At 39.6% G+C, this 15,135-nt stretch overlaps 1 long non-coding RNA gene across 2 annotated transcripts; it reads right to left on the reverse strand.

The window, feature by feature from the left end:
* Positions 1-527: 527 nt before the first annotated feature.
* LOC138817057 (uncharacterized) lies at positions 528-14,131 on the reverse strand. Of its 2 annotated transcripts, none has more exons than XR_011368757.1 (5): positions 13,524-14,131; positions 9,976-10,101; positions 9,256-9,335; positions 809-1,048; positions 528-725 (listed from the first exon to the last, which is right to left on the reverse strand). It is a non-coding gene; the product is annotated as an uncharacterized lncRNA (long non-coding RNA). The 2 variants fall into 2 exon arrangements; XR_011368758.1 differs by having other exon boundaries at positions 9,252-9,335.
* Between the last annotated feature and the right edge of the window lie 1,004 nt (positions 14,132-15,135).

Below are 15,135 nucleotides of genomic sequence, written 5' to 3' on the forward strand. Positions count from 1 at the left end.
AGAGATTCTAAGTACAAACATTCCTTTCTATCCTTAGGTGCTAGTTTTGTTTTGTCTATGATATCTGCAATCATACAAGACAATTATTCTACTAATTGTACTGTGACTTGAGTATTGGTAAAAAAAAATATTTAGATACAAAACAGGAATAATTTACTTACCTTTTCTTAAATCTTTCTTGCCTACCCTTAGACAAAACCCAGGTTTTGCCAATGGTGTTTTGCTTTTGTTTGTAATTTTTTGTTTGAGTCAGGTCTAGCTCTGCGGCCCAGCCTGTCCTTGAACTTATGATGTTCCTGCCTCAGCTTCTAAAATGCTAGAATAAGAGGTTCATGTTATTACATTCAGTCCCAATAGTGTTTTGATTTAATACCTCTCATTGGATTACTAAAATAAAAAGTTTCGCTTTCTCCAAAGTTCCTCCCTATTAAAGACTAACCAAGAACTCAAGGTAGAAGACAACAAATTCTGATGAGCTGGCCCACACACACACACACACACAAAGCTTCATACCCACTGTAAATTTATTGGTGTGGAATTGACCCAGGGTGCCAAACAAAGGAATTATTCCAGGATGCCTCCTCTTGAGGACTGAGTGCCAGCAGGAATAAAGGAGGACATCCCTGATGTTATCCAAAAGATGACTGGCACATCCGAAGCTCCATCTATTCATCCATCGATCCATCGATCCATCGATCCATCCATCGATCCATCCATCCATCCATCTTTGAATTAGAATTTAAAAGTGAGATCACTGTAACAGCTATGGACATTAATATGATTATTTGAATTTAAAATTGAAGTATACCTTTTTTTGTGTGTGTCAGTTGTGGGGCTTGAACTCTGGGCCTGGGCACTGTCCTCAGCTCTTCAGCTCAAGGCGAGCACTCTACCATTTGAGCCACAGTGCCACTTCCAGTTTTCTGAGTGGTTTCTTGGAGATGAGAGTCTCATGGACTTGCTGGCTTTGAACGATGGTCCTCAGATCTCAGCCTCCTGAGTAGCTAGGATTACAGGTGTGAGCCACCACTGCCCAGCTGAAGTGTACCTTTTTTTATAGAAAGGAAATCTGGCTGGGTTGATAGTTTTAAAATGAGAATTGGGTTTGCCAAGTTAGATGGCAAATATTAACTACAAATAGAATAATTTAAGTATACTTACTGTTCTAAGATCATGACCAGAAATATATTCAGGTAGATAAATATATATTTATATAAACATATAACATATATGTATATATAATTACATATAAATAAATAAATTTGAATATATTATATATAGATATATGTTGGTAATTAGACTTATAATTAATATTACTGGGTATCAGTTAAAAGTTTTCTTTACAAAAAACAATTTAAGAGTACACACAAAAAACATTGAAGCTAACAGCTATAGGGACTTAAAAGGGGCTGGACAAGACAGTAACAATCTGAGGAGGTGTCTTAAAGGGGTAGGACTGAACTTTGTGTTAGAGAGTCTTGAGGTGATCCAGAAATGGAAAGGCAGGAAAAGGCTATTTAGTCATTCTTCAATGTCAGTAGTAAGTTCATGGACTTTAGAGTTGTATCAAATGTGTCTGATGAAGTCAGGGCAGCTTCACCTCATGACAAGAGCCAATGGAATGGCAAAGACAGTCTAGTCCAAAAATAGTTAAAAGCTTACTTGTTGGGAAATAAAGTGAGGGCAGATTGGACAGGCAAATGAACAATGAAGTGTGTGTGTGTGTGTGTGTGTGTGTGTGTGTGTGTGTGTGTGTGTGTGTGTGTGTGTGTGTGTGTGTGTGTGTGTAAACTCTTTGGCTATTGTAGCCAGCAGAGGACATCCAAAAGGAGGATAATATTTAGTGCCAAGGATCCTCAACATCACATCTATACCCTTAAAGTCTATAAAATCCTCATGTTAGACATTACTACTGCATCACACCTAGCCCCTAACTCCCCTTTACTTCCTAGCTAGGAGAATCCTGATTCTCTTTTAAGATATCTACCTCCCCTCATAAATCTAAGGGATTGCACCTGCAGCTCCTAGGACGGATCTTGTAGGTCGAAAAACTAATAGGTAGATCTAAGCTAATTGAGGTCATTGTATCTCTGCTTCTAGTGATTGGTTTAAAAATGACCAGAGCAAGCAGAAATGGAAGTATTTTTATAGAATGAGACTCCTGAAGGGAATGAATTTCTTCATACTAAATATAATTTTAAGGGAAGGGAGGAGATTTTCTTTAGGGCACTGGCTATATATTAGGTAAAAGCAGAGTTTTTTTTAAATGTTAAGTCAGTGAGGTCAGTAAGAATCTTAATTTACTTCTCATACTTTGCTTAGACAAGATAATGCACTTAGTACTGCTTGGCTGCCTCTCAAAGAGCTTTTGACTTGGAGAAGGGATAGGACAGGCATTCTCAGCCAGGCTTATCAGTACCAGACAGTATTTAGACTACAGCCTCAATTGTGAGTGTGCCCTTTTGTGAAGCCTTTAAAGGCCGGATCTGCTTACAGGGCCATTAACTGTGGGGTCCCACAAGTCACCTTCCAGGGATAGCTGAATATACCTCCCTAAGTGCACATCAATCAGCAAGAGACACCACCTTAACCATTTCAAACCCAGGCATGTTTAGTAGATGTAGAAAGAATTATAACTATTGTGTGGGTAGGATCGTCGGAAGAACAGACTCAGAGGGATGGGATTTTCCGTTTATTCATTTGCTGATAAACTCAGTCTTTTGCAATATGGATTCTTTTTTTTTCTGTTTGTGCTGGTCCCAGGGCTTGAACTCAGGGCCTGGGCACTGTCCCTGAGCATTTTTTTCTTCTCAAGATTAGCATTCTACCACTTGAGCCAAGCTCTACTTCTGGCTTTTAGGTGGTTTATTGGAGATATGAGCCTCATGGACTTCCCTTCCGAGGCTGGCTTCAAACTACAATCCTTGGATCTCAGCCTCCTGATTAGCTAGATTTAGAGGCATCAGCACCGAACACCTGCTACTGCCATTCCTGATACCATTCAAACAGACAGTGATGGGGATTAGAGCTTAGTTCTGTCATTGAACTCTAGTTCATTTATTCAACATACCTACTTCTTTTATGTGCTAGTTACTCTTGACTGTACAGTAGTGATCAAATAAAACCTCCACCTTCACGGAGCTTAACTTCTAGTGTAGACTTTAGATTCCAGATAAATATTAATATAAACTACACACACACACACACACACACACACACACACACACACACACACACACACACACACTATTCCTGGATACTGAAGAAAAGAAGAAGTCTACCTAGTAGAACTGGAGGCTATTTATCATGGTCTGGGAAATGGATCTGGGATCTAGCCACTTAAGGCTCCTTCTCCATCTGAGAAGGACTAAAAGAGTTGGCTCTCCTAAATTCTGAACTCAGTTCTTTCATGGTACCCCAGTTCATTTATTTGACATATTTACTGAGGGCCTTCTATGTACTAGGAGCCCTTGTAATACTAATTACACTGTATTGAACAAAGGAAGCCCCTGCTTTCTTGGAGCTCACATTCTAGCACAGAAGGAATGCAATAGAAATTATGAGGATCACTTGAACTCTAAACACATGTCTCTTTGTCCATGGGGCTATAATCACTTTTAAAAATAGATAGTCTGGGCTGGGAAGGTGGCTCAGTGGTAGAGCTCTTGCCTTGCATGCATGAGGCCCTGGGTTCGATTCTTCAGCACCACATAAGTAGAAAAAAAAAAAAAATAGATAGTCTGAGCCAGGCACTAGTGACTGACACTTGTAACACTAACTACCGAGGACGCTGAGATCTGAGCTTCTAAGCTCAAAGCCAGTTCAGGCAGGAAAGACTGTGAGACTCTTATCTCCAAGTAATCATGAAAAGCTGGAAATAAAGATATGGCTCAAAGTGGTAGAATGATAACCTTGAACAACAACAACAAAAAAGCTCAGGGACAGTGCCCAGACCCTGAGCTCAGAGCCCAAGGACAAGCACTACACACACACACACACACACACACACACACACACACACACACACACACACACACACACACACACACACACACACACACACACACACACACACACACGATGCATATATAGTCTATAGTCAGTTGTCACCTAGGATAGGACTTAGAATTTGCTGACAAAACTGGGGATCTTAACCCACTGGAAAGGTGGACACTTACCTACATGTTGTGATCTAGGGCCTCTGAAGGGATATTTTGGCCCACAGATTCTTTTCCTGAAAGTTTTTCTAGGGTGCTCCAAATGCCACTTCCACTTACTTATTAGGCTTGAAGCATAAGTTCATAAAAGTTCTATTCACAGGACATTTATTGTCAATAATTTTTTGGCTCTTTTAAGTCATCTACCAGTTGTGTTTATTAAGTAAGTCCAAATCACTTAATAGTAGTAATTTGGGCACAGTCTGACAGATGTCTCTGCATTCCCCTTGAAAATTACAAAATAGCCCACAGTGTCCCTATGAGTTCACTATGGAATGCTTAACATATGTTTGTCATTGTGAACTAAGTGCACAGAAAGGGCTATTACGATATAAATGGTCCTTAACAAGGATAACTCATTAACAACCCCAAGTGCCAGATGCATCCATCTGGTCTACCAGAGAGTGGGCTGAGCCTAAAGAGATGGGAAATTGGAAGATTAAGTTTTCAGGGAAGGAAATGAGGTAAAGGGCAGATTATCAAATGCTGTAGGAGGCAGAAAGGTCCATGTGAATGAAAGGTTTCTTTCCAAGAGGAGAAAGAGGAAGACACAGAGCCCTGCTCTGGGGCCCTTAAAGCCACAAGAAGGTAGGAAAAGGATGGGGAAGCCACAGGAAAAGGTAGAGATGAAGTGGATACAAGTTATCTATCTCCTGAAGGGCCTGCAGCCTGCTAGGTATTCAAAGTCAATGGGTTCTCCCCTTGCAAGGGGCTACAAGAAGGCTTGTTTACCCTCTTTAATTCAATTAGCATCCCCAATGTTGGTTATGTCATTGGTCTCTACTCCTATGTGTACTTCCAGGACAGAGAGAACTGACCATGATGGCATCTCCCTCACTTTGTTCCCATCAACAGTCATTTACCAGGCTCCATTCTGAACCACGTTTTTAGATGATGTGGATGAGTGAAGAATAATCCTGCCTTTATAAGCTTAGGATTCCAACACCTACTAGGAAGACCAATGGATCCTTCCTGTCACTTTTCTTCTTGGCTGGGGGATCTTTGGGTTCATCAGGCTTTAAGGGACTATAGGACTCTTCACGAGCTCCATTCCACATATTGTCTTTGTACCCTAACAATTCTTTCCCTTTTTTCCCTTGACTCAGAGAAACTGAGTGGGAACTAGCAAATTCTAAAGACTAAAATAATAATGATTATCAGATGTATCCAATGTTTATATATCTCTGAGCCAGATTTATAAGATAATCTTCACATATGTCTAAGAAAAATACTGCCAAATATAGTTACATTCTCAAATTAAAGATATTTCTTATTTTCTTAAAACGTGTTAAAATATGGGAGACAAAGTATATCAGAATGGATAAAATAATAGTAACAGTGAGGATGCATCTATGATGGTTAGGCACAATTAATGTTAACTCACTTTACTCCTATTTTCTATACTGGCTCCTAGCAGCCAATTACTAGTGTGAATTTCACTATATCACCCATAAGAGTAACTTCATTTTTTAAGTTTTCTCAATAAGCTTAAAGTAAGAGGTAATCTCAGGAAGCAGGTAGGAAGAAACAAGAAGGAAAAAGTTAATGAAGTGTCTACAGACTAAAGTCTGTAGGGACCACTGAAGCGTAAAGGACAGCTTCTATTCATAGGATAAAAGGTTTGGGCATTTGTCCAATGGGTTTTATTCTCCTTGGATTGAGAGTTGACCTGAGGCTTTACTATCTCTTTCTGGTTGAACCTGGAAGAGGTATGGGGGCTGAATGAGCTTCTGCAAGCTTGGAGAAAGTTCTGAGATGGACAATAAAGCCAAGATATACTACACACAAGGTGAGATGGAGAAGAGGTAACAAAGAGGGACAAGAGCCATACCCATGAGAAAACACAGATGTGTCTGAGTTGTCTTTTTGTGCTCAGACTGGTGATTGATACACTTATCACTTGACCAAATCTAAACTTGTTCAGAGACATCATATGAAATGGTCCTGAGATGATAAGGAGAGAGGTCTGCCCTGCCCTGGGCATCCATCACCTGACTGTGACCTCATGATACAGCCTGCACCAGAAATGGCAATTCAAACCTCCTGATTTCCTGGTCCACAGAAACTCTGAGAAGTAATAAAGTAGTTTATCTTTTCAAGCCACTAAATTTTGCTATCCACTATGGTTCAATCTCCCAGGTCCACTCTAACCATAGACAGAAAATAATTAAGTGGCTCTAGCCTACATCTGGATTCAAAGCTACTTGGGAGAAGAACTGTATGTCATCTCTGAAGTAGTGAGAGTCTCCAGGAAGAGAACTTGGTATACTTCATTCTAGAAATCTGATGGAAGAGCCAAACATGGGACATAGAAACAAACTGTGGTTCAATGAAGGAAAATAATCTACTACATTAAGGAAGAGTTAATGTAGGGGCAGGCGTAATTTAGATGGGAGGAGAGTCTTGGAAGGGCCCCCGTGAAACTGACAATTGGGTTCAGACTGGAAACATGAGAAAGCGTTCAGATTAGGAAATGCAATTTAGGTCAAAGAAACAACACTTGTGGAGGTTCTGAGGCCAGAAAGAACTTGCTAAGTTTGTCCAGGCTTGCTCCAAGCCATAGATATGGTCCATTTGTCTCTTGCCCCATTTGACCTAATACTCCTCTCACAGGCTCATCTCATGGTACCGGTAGATACCCAAAAGGCAAGTCTAACTATGTACATATATGACAAGCCTCTGCTTATCATGCCTGTTATTATGGTTTGTAGATGGTCTATGTGCTAAGAAGCTTGGTCCTCAAGGTAATGGTGCTAAGAGGTTGTAGGACCTTTAAGAGTTGCTGTCAAGTGAGAGATGGTTAGGTAATAACTGTACTGGTTAATACTGGTAAGGAAGAATGGGTTAGGTTTTTCAGGAATGTAGAGCTCTGGCTTAGCAAGTGCAAGAATATGAATTCAACCCCAGTATTGTAAAAAAAAAAAAAAAAAAAAAAGCCCGACCTTCCCAGGTTTCTTGCCTTTCCTTTCATTGCATAATGGTAGCTGCCCTGAGCCTCTCATTAAAAACTGATGCTGAGAAGTAGAGCTGTGGCTGAAGTAGTAGAGTGCCAGACTTGAGCAGAAAACCTAAGCAAGAGGGCAGGGCTCTGAGTTAAAGCTTCACTGTTGGAACAACAGCAACCCCCCACCCCCATGTTGGTGCCATGCCTTGGGACCTTCAGAAATGTAAGTTAAATAATTTGTTTTATTTGTTTTAATAAAGTACCCTGTTTGGGGTACAGTATTCTGTTACAGCAGCACAAACAGATTAACTCCTACTAGCAAGTCACACAGACAAAGCCATCTTCAACATGACCTACATGAAGATGACGAAATGGGGTATGTAAAGTCGTTTTGGAGGGACAATCTTCTGCATCTGTTGAGTTTACTAATTGTAATTTGTTACCCAAGTTTTATCTATGCTATTGCCTTTGTAGTTGCATGAACCCACTAACTGTTCCCTTGGTCTTCCCCGCTGGTTTATACTTCCTTGACCTTTCCCTCTAAGCATTCACATTAGCTCATACCAATGCCTTGTTCCAGTCTTTATCTTACTTGCCCCATTCCATTGTACCTGAATGCCAGTGCAGGATGTATCCAGCTATGGCAAGAAAATCTAAACAAAATGTAGGATGCTGGCAAAAACAATTTCATGGAGATAAAGTAAAATCATCTAGGCTGATTAAAACGCTGAGGAAGAATTGAATTGGAACAGGATAATAAAGCTCACTGATGGGGAATGCCATGAAAATTAGCTAGTCAGTATTCATGGTTTGAATGAGAAAGAAAAAATATTGATTTACATATAATATCTCTGTGTATTTTCCAAAGTCCTCTTCAACTAATATATAACAGGAGATGGTGAATTCAAGTGTTACATTTAAGGCCCATCTATTTTGGCTTTACTTTTTTTTTTCCAATCAAAGAATAACAAAGATCAGCAATGGCAAAGATAGCAACACTTCTCTTGGCAGAGACAGAGACAGAGAATGAGAGACAGAGAGACTGACAGAGACAGAGAGACAGAGACAAAGAGAGACAGAGACAGAGAGAGAGCCAGAGAGAGCTGGCTCTGGACCTAGACATTTAAAAGAAGTTTAGATTATAAAACACCATAGCATTCATAAAGAATGGTTCATTAGGTTTTTGATGAGAAACTTTAACGGGCATCTGTTTCCCTTGCTTCTGTTCTTGCCCTACCCCCACTCCCATTAGAGACCATTGTAGAGTAAATTATGGCCTGTTCTCAAGCCTGATTAATCAGGGTCTGTTTACATTGGTTGCCCTTTTCCTCCTGCCAACGGTACTCCTCTACTTTGCAGTTTCTAGGCTGCAAAAGTACAAAAGTAGAAAGTACAAAAGCAGAAACAAGAGGAGAAACTTGAGCTCATTCACTGTGCCCATTCCTCAGCATAGGCTTGGGAGAACTGCTCTGTCACTGTGGTTCTGTGCTATCTCGGTGCTTAGGGATAAAATCTCCTCCACATGCTTGCTATGTCACAGGTAGCTGAAAGGGCTTTGAAGTGGGTTTTAGCTCTTTTCAGTTGGTGATACAGTGGAATGATAATGGTCAGAATCACAAAATGGACACGTGCAGGGACGTGGTGCTAGATCATGAGCAAAGTTCTGCAGGCAGATTTTCTCACTTCAGCCCTACTTTAGAGGTGAATTTCCAAGGGCTTTAAGTAGAGGTTAAGAAAGTTGCCCAAGGTCACACTTCAGAGCAGCTTGCTTGTTCCTCAGTGCAAATAGCTGGCCCAACAACTCTTTCTTTTCACTGAACACATCCTCCTTCAGAGGAACAGAAGTTTGTGGGTTCTAGCACACTCTTTATTCCCCAATTTTGTGTAGGGATGCTCCAGGGCTTCCATCCAACCCTCTTCCCACCTGCTTGCTTCAGAGCTGCCTATGTAACACAGCCATGAATTTGATCTTGGGTACTGTTCCTGGTGCTCGGAGAGCAGCTACCGAGCCATTGAGGTGACTGAGCAGTCATTCAGACACTGGCTTTGAACCCAGACTGCCTGGGCTCTGCTTCAGATTCTATACTTACCCACCTCTGGGACATTGGGAATCACATCATTTCTGTAAGCCTCAATCTCTTGAGCTTTATAATTGTGTCCATTGCCTAGAGCTGCTGTGAAGGCCAAAAGAGATAGTTCATGTAGAGGACTATCAAACATGGGGCAAATTCTCATTTAATACAATCTATTATTATTTATGACTATGTGTTTGTCACTGCTATTGGATGAAAGGTGTGTGAAAAGAGCTTGGATTAATCTGGATTGATTAATAATGGTCTTTGGAACTCTAGTCTGGGGTTGACTACACTACCAATTTGCAAGCATATTACAGATTAGATTCTGATGCACTGACCAGGGCACCTTGCCACCCACCATCTGTAGAACACAAAGGTGTTTTATGTTAGGAGAGATTGACTCCTAAGAGTCAAAAGACTTTGGGCAAATTACTGAGATGAGCTAAGTATATTGGAGAGAATAGGAAGGGTGCTCATTTCCTGTAGTAAAGTTGAGTCTAGGAAGGTTCCTGTTTACCCTTCGCTGGTACCAGAAGGGTGGGCATTAAAAGAGTTTCTTAAAGGAACCAGGGGAAAGGGAATCCATTTCCTGGAAGAGCATTCACAAGGCATCAGCCATCAGACTGTGTGCTTCAGTTGTTGGTGTGGCTGCATTGAGAAGGTTGAACTCTACCTCAGTTACAGAAGGATATTCTCTGCTCCTAGCTATGGTAGACCCTGGCCAGGCTAAATGACATACCTGTTGGGGATATCTTTTGATATCAAGGAGTGCTGGATCCAATCTCAGGCTCCTCTGTTCTACCAGTCTATGTGATTTAAGAGCATTCTCTCACCCCGTTTTGAAAATCACAGTTGAGAGTAGCACCTGCTTCACAAATTTGTGAAAATAAGTATAAATTATTCTTTTAGTACAGTTTCTGGTGCTCACTAAATACTCAAATCATTGTAATTTTTATTTCAGTTATTTCCCAAAGTTGCAAGGTTTAAGTTGAAGAGACTTTTAGGAACTTAGAGGAACCTGGAAAAGGAGCAGAGTGGGTAGGGAAAGAATCCCTACCTAGTCACCCTGCTAATAGCTATAGTTCCTGCAATTAAATAAAGCAAGTGGCTAGAAATGAAAGGAGATCTCTAAACCATAGCTCTGTAGATTTTTCTCCTTCCCTCCTTTCTTCCTTCCTTCCTACCTTCCTTCTCTCCCTCCCTCCTTCCTTCCTTCTTTCCTCTTTCTCTTTCTTTTCCTTTTTTTTCTTGTGCTGTGCTGGGGCTTGAACTCAGAGCATTATGCTCTTTCTCAGCATTGTTGCTCACAGCTGGTGCTCTACCACTTGAGCAATGCTTCCAGTTACAATCTTTTGCAGGTTAATTGGACAGAACTCTTTTGAATTTGTCTGCCCATGTTAGCTTCAAACTAAAATCTTTAGATCTCAGTCTTCTGAGTATATAGGATCATAGGTATGAGCCACCAGTGCTCTGCACTAGGTGGGCTTCTAATATAGACACATGGCTAGAAGAGCTTTGTAAAATTCTAGGTCGTACTAATATCTATTCACTACCAAATAAAAAAATTCTTTCCTCTGTTTATGTGTGAGTGTGTGTATGTACCACATACACACATAGCTATACCTACATATCTATATATCATTAGAGTATATGTTCCCTTTGGTAGATATATGCTCTCAAACCTAATGAAATACAGATAATGGTCCTTACAACTCAGAAATAGTGACAAACAACTGTTCTCTATTGAACTCTGGATTGTAGCATTATTGCACTAAAAACAAGATAATTCTAATGGAAAAAGATAATCCAATGCATTTAATAATTTGCATGATAGTTGTTGGTGCTATGTGGCTGTGAAGCTATTTACAAAAACTGCATGCTTCAAAAATCTCTCTTGGTTAATCATATTTTCAGTTGTTCTCTTTGCTAGTTGTTCCCTCTTTTTATGCTCAGTATCGCTCTCTATACATTTCTCACATCCAATTGAGTTATGACTCTGTTATATGGCTCCTCTTCTTTCTCTTCTGAGGATCATTATTGTTGCCAAGATCCCAGTGGTCCTTGAGTTTTGGCAGCCCTTCTAAAAGCAGTTTTCTGTAGGCTGGAGGGCTTAAGTTTGCAAAAATTGAATTTAATGTTAGCCAGAGTGGGCATTATGTTGTGAATTACAGGGGAAAAGGGGAATGGGTCACAAAGGACAGTTTACACTTCTAGCTTCCTGTGTTTGGCAGACTTGGGGGGGATTAACATCAACATAAGAGGATGGAAAGGGAGATGCTGGCCAGGAAATGCATTGTCTCTAAAGACTCAGGAGCCTTGCAAAGAGCATAGGAAGAGATGAATGTCTAATCTTTTAGTTTTCTCATGTATAGAGTGAGGACAACATCTCTACCACAGCAGTGTTGCCAGAATAAGATGAGTAAAGCACCTCTCACAATGACTAATACCTGGTAGATGCCATGGAATAGCACCCATTGTTTAATGTAAACATAAGCCCCTCACTGGAAACTACCGCAGGGAAAAAACCATAAAATGATTTAGATTTATTATCTTGGTGAGAGAAAAAGCACTATATCTTTTGAGTTGAATTTTCATTGTTCTGAACACTTCTACCATCAAATTAAACATTAGTGAATAGATTTTTAATTGATAAAAACAGTAAGTAAAATGGCAATACATTTCAGCTTGCTTAGTGTAATATTTTGGAAATTGTCATTATCCTCTCTTATTGTTTTTATCAGTGAGTCAGTTTTGAACTGAAAAAAAATTTAATGTCTTTGCTTTGTTTAAATGAGTAGTTCTTAAACATGTGTATGTCTCAGTCAGGTGCCAGTGGCTCACACCTGTAATCCTAGCTACTCAGGAGACTGAGATCTGAGGATCGCCATTCAAAGCCAGCCCGAGCAAGAAAGTGTGTAAAACTCTTATCTCCAATAAACCACCAGAAAACCGGAAGTGGCGCTGTAGCTCAAGTGGTAAAGTGCTAGCCTTGAGCTAAAGAACTGAGGGACAGCGCTCAGGCCCAGAGTTCAAGCCCCATGACCAACAACAACAACAACAAAATAATAATAACGGTCTCCTAGAAGCTGTGAGCCTGTAATCCTAGCTACTCTAGAGGCTGAGATCTGAGGATTGTGGTTTTAAGCCAGCCTGGGCAGGAAGGCTCTCCAACTAACTCTCTGAAAAGCCAGAAGTAGAGCTGTGGATCAAGTGGTAGAGCACTAGCCTTTAGCAAAACAAAACAAAACAACCCAAAAAACAAAATACAAAAAACAAAAACAAAACCCAACTCAGTGCTGAGGCCCTGAGTTCAAGCCCCAGGATGAATACACACGAACAGAAAGAAAGACAAGAAGAAAGAGAGAGAGAGAGAGAGAGAGAGAGAGAGAGAGAGAGAGAGAGAGAGAGAGAGAGAGAGAGAGAGAGAGAGAGAGGAAGAAAGAAGCAAGGAAGAATGAAAGAAAGAAAGAAGGAAGGAAAGAAAGAGAAAGAGAGAAGAAGAAAAGAAGGAAGGAAGGAAGGAAAAAAGGAAAAAAGGAAGGAAGGAAGGAAAGAAGGAAAGAAGGGAGGAAGGGAGGGAGAGAGAAAAAAAGAGGAAAAAGAGACAGAAAGATCCACAATTCTGGGGAGATGGGAAGGGATGGTAAGGGGAAACGAGGAGGCAACAATGCTTGATAAGAAATGTACTTGTTACCTTGCTCATGTAATTGTAACCCCTCTGTACAGTATTTTCACAATTAAAAAAAGGGGAAAAAAAGAAAAAAAGGTTACCATTTTCACAAGAAAAAAAAAAGATCCACAATTCTTCAACCATGTGACACCTGTCAATTAAGCTAACACTGATTTATCTATTCCTTCACTATGGTGCTAGTGGGGCAGAAAGATCCCCACTGGGCTTGATGAACTTTATAGGTACTTTTAGCTTATAGCCCTTTTATGTCAACAGTAGCACTTTTTCTACCACAAGCAATGTTGCCAATACAGAAGAATAAAGGGCCACTAACTATTTGGGTACATACTAAACACTGGGTATCTATTAAACATGATTAGGTGGTTGAGATTTGAAGCTAGGTAGGTAATGAACAAGACCTAGCTCTGCCACTTTTTAATTGAGCAGTCTTCTACATTCTGTCTGTAAAATAGGTCCAAGGTTACTTTGTTGCTATGTTTAAGGAAGGTAATGTTCATAAACAACAGATAATGTTACGAATTTTTCCAAGAGGACATAAAACCCTAACAATATCCCTAAGATGGTCGTGCCACAATCCTATGCTCATTAGAACTCACTTGAAAGTGTGAGCACAATACGTGTCCTTTTCCTCCGTGGTGAGGCCTAGCTCAATCCAGAGAATTTTCAAAGGAAAGTCTTTCAAGGTGTTGTTTAGCCTTTTCTAGAAAATTCAGGTTAAGGAGCTTTGTAATCTAAAATACAATAGAAAGAAAATAGTTACATCAAATACCTGACAATGGAATTGTGCATAGTCTTCAAGCTGAACCAGTAAGTTGGGGTTTGGCTTAGTTATTGAGACCTGAAAATGGCCTTTTTCTTTAGCGTATTATGATGTAAGAGATACAACAGATCTTAGAGAACATCTGATTTAATATTTTTATTTTACAGATGAAAAGTCTGACAGTCTAAGATGGTAAGTGGATAATATTCCTGAGGGTGTACAACCAAAGATTTAATTTCTACTGGATTTGCTATCCAAATACTCTCTAAAAAGAATGGCTTATGAACTCTTCTAAAACCACCATAGCTTTAGTTCCCTGCAACATGTAATTGGATTATATCCAAACACCCTATATGAAAGACAAATTCATTTACTTTCCTAGAGTTACCTAAGGAAATGGGTTTATCCCAAAGCATTCATCAGGAAAGTGCGCAAGAAAAGTTACTTATTTTATAACTGCATGACAGAAATTGCTTTATAACCATACCATGCAATTGACAAATGTGCACTCTGAAAAATTGATTATGGTTACAATCTATGTTCTAGAATATGAGAGCTTCAGTTGCCCTGTATTTTTTCCTGTTTAGAAGCAAACACTGGGCTGTTTTCTGAGAAAAAAAAAATTTGACCTCCTCTTCAATACCTCTTTTTGCAGAGATAGAATGCCTTTTCATATAGATTTTAGTTGTTTCTGGTAAAAAGAATTTCTGCTCATTGTCTACATGATTAAAGCATGGGGATTTGTACATTGTATACTCATCAAAAATCTTAACCTTAAATTTTTGACTACCAAATTCTGATGGAAAGCTTTGTTATGAGTGATATATTTGGAACTTTGCTTGAAAAGTTCACCATTCACCCATTACTTTAGAAATTATAGGAATGATAGAAATAGTTTTATGGCAGTGGCAAGGTTATGCTCACATCAAATAGCTCATCAACTTCCACAGAACCTTTTGGCTTGTTAAATTGCAATGTCCTACAGCAGGGGCCCAAGAATTTGCATTTTAAAAATAAATTCCTAGGTGATAATGATGTCCTGTAAATAATTTTTAGATGATTTCTTGCTACCAACATAGTAGAAGACATTCTGATCTGTACTTCTTAAATGGAGAAACAGAAATTGAGGTTATGTGACGTATTCAATACATAGCTAAGAGAGTAGAGCTGGGATTTAAGCACTTGCTCCTTTGATTCTAAAGTCTACAGTCTTTTAAAAAATATTTTTCTTGTTATAAAGGTGATGTACAGAAGGGTTATAATTACATAAGTCAGGTAATGAGTACATTTCTTTTTGGTCAATGTTACCTCTCTTCTCTTTGTTTTTCCCTTCCTTTCCCACCCACAAGTTGTATAGTTCATTTTCAAGTATCTAATGAGTATTGTTGCTGCATTTGTTCATCCTTTGAACCTCCATTTCTGTGTCTACAGTTTTTTTTTTTTGGTGG

Source organism: Dipodomys merriami, unplaced genomic scaffold (genome assembly GCF_024711535.1).
Source record: "Dipodomys merriami isolate MVZ:Mamm:240054 unplaced genomic scaffold, mDipMer1.0.p SCAF_7, whole genome shotgun sequence".
In the NCBI taxonomy this organism is placed as follows: domain Eukaryota; kingdom Metazoa; phylum Chordata; class Mammalia; order Rodentia; family Heteromyidae; genus Dipodomys; species Dipodomys merriami.